The sequence below is a fragment of the Lynx canadensis genome, chromosome A1 (genome assembly GCF_007474595.2).
Source record: "Lynx canadensis isolate LIC74 chromosome A1, mLynCan4.pri.v2, whole genome shotgun sequence".
NCBI classification, from domain to species: Eukaryota; Metazoa; Chordata; class Mammalia; order Carnivora; family Felidae; genus Lynx; species Lynx canadensis.
The window spans coordinates 235,329,973-235,335,992 of record NC_044303.2 but is presented as its reverse complement, the minus strand read 5'-3'; the positions used below and the strand labels follow the sequence as shown (position 1 = coordinate 235,335,992).

Sequence of the window (6,020 nt, the reverse complement as noted above, 5' to 3'; positions counted from 1 at the left end):
GCTACCCGCGCGGCCGGGGGGGGGGGGCGGGACCTAGGCTGTGGGCGGGACGAGCGTTGGGGGCGTGGTCTGGGCCGGGATCGGCGTGCAGGGGCGGAGCTCGAGCGCAGGGAGGGACGGAAGCCAGCTCAGCCCCGCCCCAGCAGCCCCGAGCCGCCCAGGTGAGCGTGATCCTTCCAGCTAAACGGGGTCCCCAGGTGTTGTCAGTCCTCAGACTGCCCTGTTGCCCTGAGGCCCGCCAGGAGCTAGCCCTGGGGACCTGCGACACCTCGTTCTGCCTCCCCTAGCCCTGCGCAAGCTAGCCTCTGAGCCTTCGTTCTCGTCCATCAACTTGGAATATTGAGTGCAGACAGCAGCTTGAGATTAGACTGGTTTAAGACCCCGAGCGCAACAGGCAGTGCTTGGAAACAGTAGCTTATCCCCACGAGGAAAATGACTTTTTTTTTTTCTGAATATACAAATTACTCATTGCAAATAATTAAAACAATACAGGAAAAAATGTAATGAAGAAAGAGGGAAAGACACCTGAAATCCTGCACCCTGACATAACCATCTTTAAGATCTCGGATACCACTCACTCCTGCATTTCTTTATTTGCAGAGTCCAGCAGGCACCCCCCCACCCCACCCCACCGCCACCTGCTCCCCTGGAGGCTGGCCTCCCTCAGCCAGGCTCAGGCCCTCTTGGAGCCACCCAGCCTTGGCCCTGGCACTGAAAGTCAGCTCATGCTGGGCTTTGGACCTGCGACTTTCCCAGTAGCGAACTATCTGCCTTCCCCAAAGGAGTACACCCAGGACAGCTCAGGGTGACTAAAGCCTGGCGTCACAATTGAGGCCTTCCAGCACTAACTCCTGCCAGTCCCACCAGAGGCCAGTCATCTCCATGCACCATACAGTGCAGCGCCTTCACAAACCCCCACCTAGATGGAAATCCAAAAGCTTCCATGAAAGGCCCAACATAGGTAGTTTCCCTGCCCCGCCGTTGGAACCCTTGCAGTCAGCGCGGGCCCCCCTTCCTTCCTCTCGTGTGCAGCTAGTATCCACCTCCTGAAATTCTTCCTTCCAACCATCTCCCACTCAGCGCTTCCTTCCCTAACTCCTGCCATCTACCGAAAGCAGGCCCTCCCCCACTCCTGCCAGCTCTGATGAAACTGCCCTATCTATAAAGAATAACCCTTCCTGCACGGAGCTTGTGGTAAGCTGCTGCTCACTGATCTTAGGAAATTCCATCTTGATCGCATCACTCTTGTTCTTAAGAAACTTTTCTGCCCATTCTTCTAGGACTAACCGTGGTTAGCTCTGGACTCTTCAGACTACAGTGATTTCCTCCTTTACTAAATATCATCATAGGCATCGTCCTCACTCTTCAGTTCCTAGAGTCTTAGGCAAAATGAGGTAGCTCCTTTTCTAGATGTTCTCTCCCAGGTGTGACCAAAAATGGGCACCCAGTGAAGGTAATTGATTTGTCAAACTTACTGAAATCAGGGACTCCAATCGATGTGCTGTACGAAACTTACATGGGAAGCCTCTGTTCTGCTCTGAGTACACAGAAATATTAGGTAAAATACTTCCCTCCCCATTCAACAACAACTAACCTCAGGGGGATTGTCAGACAAGGCAGAAATTAAATATTTGTCAAAGAAGAAAAAGATGATTGGGGAGAGATCAGGATACGAAGTTAACAGTCCTCCATTTCATAAGAAAGTGATAGATATTGATGGGAAATTAGAATTTGTTCAGTATTTATTTTAAAAATTTAAGGTTCCCTCTTTAGTAGAATACATAATGTCCAACCTGGTCAGGTGAAAGGGAATTAGGAACACATAATCAATTCAATAGAAGGCAAGAAAAAGAGAATATGCGAAGCAAAGAACAAACATGGAAAAGAAGCTACAATAAGGTGAAAGAATGAAGGACAAATGTGTTGGTGATCAGAATACATGTAAGCGGATTTAACTATTTAGTTTTAAAGCAGACTCTCAAATTGGAAGTGCCGTATGTTGCTGATGTTACGGTTGCTGTTTTAATCTAGGTACACGGTTTTTCAAGGGCACACCTAAAACAAACGCACAGAAAGGTTGAAGTAAAGAGACGGGATACAATAAGATATGCCAGCAACCAAATGAAAGTTGTGAAAGCATATAAAATCAAAAATTCATAAAAGGTAGAAAGATCGTTTTCCTGACAAAGGGAAGAAACCACGAAGATGACGTAATATGAATCTATAAGCAACTAACAAAACAGCTTTATGATATCTGGCACAAAAATTGATAAATAATGAGGTATCATTGAAAATCCATAATCATAACAGGAGATTTGGAATACCTCTATCAGAACATGATAAATGAAGTAGATATATACATAGAGAGAGAGAGGATTTGAATAAGAGGGCTAATTAATGGGATCTGTGAGAACAGGGAACCCTGAAAACAAATTGTTTCCAAGCACATGTGGTATATTTATAAAAATGGGACCACTCACTAGACCACAAAGGAAGTTTCAGCAAATTCCAAATTTTATTACATAGACCTGACTTTCTGACTTCAGTGTAATTATAACAGAAATCAATGAAGTTATTTGCTCTTTACACACACACACACACACACACACATACACACACACACACTTGAAAACCAAAACACACTCTGAAATAATCTATGGCTGTCCATACATCTGAATTTGCATGGGCAAGACCCACTGGTTGGTTGTCATCCGGGAGATTGCTAATGGCACCTCTTTCATTCACCACCAAAGACGTCTCCATCTGGTTGATACATGCCATGGTAATTCTAGTTAAAGGGGAAAGTGTAAAATATTTGGAACTGAATGACAAGCCTTTCTTATCAAACGTCTGCTTTGGTTCTAAAGCTATACTTTGAGGGGAAATTTCCCAGAAATAATAAGCTATGGATTCAACTCAAAAAGTAAAAAAAAAACAAAAAAACGAAAAAAAAAAAAAGAGGAAGAGAGAAATCACGAGCCCAGAAATTATATGGAAAGGAGTGATAAAGACAGGTAATGATGAAAATGATTTCACTAGAAGCCAAAAGATAAGCAGTAAGAAAAAAAAGCTTATAGCTGAAAAGATGAATAAAAATCAAATAGACATACTTCCAGCCAGTCCCATCAGGGAGGCCGAGAGACAGAAAATCAACAATATTATATATGAATGAGGGGACATAATTCAGTTACAATGAAACTTATATGTCCCTGTTTTGAAACCTTGGAGGATGTCACAATTTTCTAGGATACTTATGAAAATTGACCTAATTTGACCTGATAGGAAATCAGAATAGATCCTAATCTTTCAATAAGCTGGCCAGTAGACAAAAAAAATCTCTTTCAAAGAAATGAAAAGTATCAAGCCCAGACAGCTTTTTACACTAGTTCATCTCTTTTTAATCAAACATGAAGGAAAAATAATTTCCAAGTTACCTGAATGCTCTCCAAGTCTAGAAAAACAAGAAATACATCCCAGCTCATTTTTAAAGGGTTATGTAACTTTGATATTAAAAAGCAGACAACAAGGACAGTGGAAAGAAATAAAGGAGAGAAGGAAGGGAGGAAGGAAGGAAAGGGAGGGAGGGAGGGAGGGAGAAAGGAAGGAAGGAAGGAAGGAAGGAAGGAAGGAAGGAAGGAAGGAAAGAAGGAAGGAAGGAAGGAAGGAAGGAAGGAAGGAAGGAAGGAAGGGAGGGAGGGAGGAAGGAAAGGAGAAAGGAAGAAATATCAGTCAATTCTCCTTCTGAAAATAAATGCAAAAATCCTAAATAAAATAGCAGAAAATCAGTTATTATGTATCACTTATCATTTATTTCTGCATAACAAACCTCCCTTAAAATACAACCATCCTCTATCTTGCTCTCAAATCTGCGGCATGGGCTGTGTATGGCATTCACAGCTTGCCTCTGTTCTTTGTCACATCGGCTGGGCTGGCTTACCTGGGACTGAGGGATCTCACGCACATGGCCACCACGTTGGTAGTGGATGTGAGCTGAGAGCTTAGCCGACGGTAAGCCAGAGACCACAGCTCACGTCCGTGCTTCTCTGTGGGCTTTGGAGCTTCCTCACATCATGCCGGTGGGTTCCGGGAGCACACAGCTCAGGAGAAGCGGGCAGAACCTTTCATGACCTAGCCTCAGAAGTCCCCCTATGCCACCTCCACCCCAGCTGTGGCATAGCTAGATTCCCAGGGAAGGACCATGAAGGCGATCCATCAGTGGAAGAAGCAAGAAATCATCCTGTTGGAAGAGCAGGTAAAGTAGGAGATATTACTGAAGCCCATTCTTGGAAAATACAACCTGTCCCACCTCACAGTGAAAACAAAGAATGATCTATTGGGCCTTTCCTAGGACTGCAGGAAAGGTTCACCACCATAACATCTGTTATATAACTAAGTCCATTGAAGACTGAAGGAGAAACACATGTCAGGTAGATTTTTAAAAAAATAGACATTTGAAAAAATGCAACCAGATTTATGATCTAAAAAAAACAACAACAAAAACAAAAACAAGCACAAAAACACCTCTGGGAAACCGGAGAACGAAAGAAACTTTCTAAACCTAAGAAAGGACAGTCTTGAAAAACTTCCTGAAGGCATCGGACATAGCCAGGAAATTTCAGGAACATTTCCATCAGAGTTATGGACACAGCCAGGGTGTCCAAGGTCGCCCCAACTATTAAGCGTCGCCCTGGAGTTGGGCCACTGCACGGCAACCATGGACGTAGCCTTGCTGTCGTTTGTGGCCTCCCTATCATCAGCCTCCGCTTTTAATGTGGAAGGCTTCTGGAATCTGCATGCCACCCGTGAGCTGGGTCATGCTGATCTTCTCCGAATCGTTCCAGTTTTAGCGTATGTGCTGCCGAAGCGATCGCTGTCTGCCTCTTCTGACACTGAACTTCCGCGTGGCCCCTGAATTGTCCTTAACACTCCTGGGTGTTTCATGCCTCAGCGTCCCAGCTGTATTTAAGCATTCTACACTTACACATCCCCCAGTGTCCCAAACATAGGCGAACTCACTCTGTAAATGATTTTTGATCATCCGAAGGCCGAGGGAAAAGGAGACCAAGAAATCGGCATAAGGAAACCAAACGCCTGTTTTCCTGTTGTGGCTGTGACCCCTCAGGAAGCTGCCCTCTCCTGTTGGGTAGACCCGGACCTCAACTTGCTTTCCAAATAATTAAGAGAAATCTGTGCTTCTGTGGTTTTAACCTCTGGCCCCTCCGCCACGCCCGAGTCCTGTATTTGCGCTGTTCTTTTATCCAGTGCTTCCTGAGTGCTGTCTGCTGTCTGCTGAATTTTGCATCGATAGCCCCCCACGGGGCCAGCTTCTAAGAGCAGCTTTGTCCTGAGGCGGGGTTCCTGTTCTGCTCTGCTATTCTGGTCCTTCCTAATTAAGGTGCCCCGAGTTTGTGATCATGCTACCCTTTGTATTAGTTCCCTAGCACTGCTGTAACAAAATATCATAGACAGGGGGCTTAGACAAGAGAAATGTATTGTCTCACAGTTCTGGAGTCTATAGGAGCAAGATCAAGGTGTTGCAAGGGCTGCGTCCTGAGGCTGTGAGAAGAATCTGCTCCATGCCTCTCTCCTGGCTTCTGGCGGTTGCCGGTAATCTTTGGATTCCGTGGCTTGTCGAAGCATCACCCTAATCTCTGCTTTCATGCTTACACAACACTTGCCCTGTGTGTCTGTGTTCAAATTTCCCCTTTTATAAGGACACCAGTCAGATCAGGTTAGGGCCCACCCAAATGACCTTATTTTAACTTGATTACATCTGGAAGAACCCTAATTCCAAATAAAGTCACATTCGGAGGTACTGGGTGTTAGGTATCTTTGGGCGAGGGGGAAAAAATTCAACCCCTAACACCTTCCTCTTTTGTTCAGGAACACTAGCCCTAGCTTTCTGTGTTGTGACCACAGGGTGGTCAACTCAGGGCCAGATCGAGATGAGTACGACCGTGCTATCAGTCCCGACACTTTTGTGATCCGTGATTAGTCTGCCAATTACCAATTTCATCCCC

At 45.1% G+C, this 6,020-nt stretch overlaps 1 non-coding gene across 1 annotated transcript; it reads right to left on the bottom strand.

Moving 5' to 3' along the window:
• Positions 1 to 4,765: 4,765 nt before the first annotated feature.
• LOC115526693 lies at positions 4,766 to 4,871 on the bottom strand. Its single transcript, XR_003972727.1, has one exon. It is a non-coding gene; the product is annotated as a U6 spliceosomal RNA (small nuclear RNA).
• Positions 4,872 to 6,020: the final 1,149 nt, after the last annotated feature.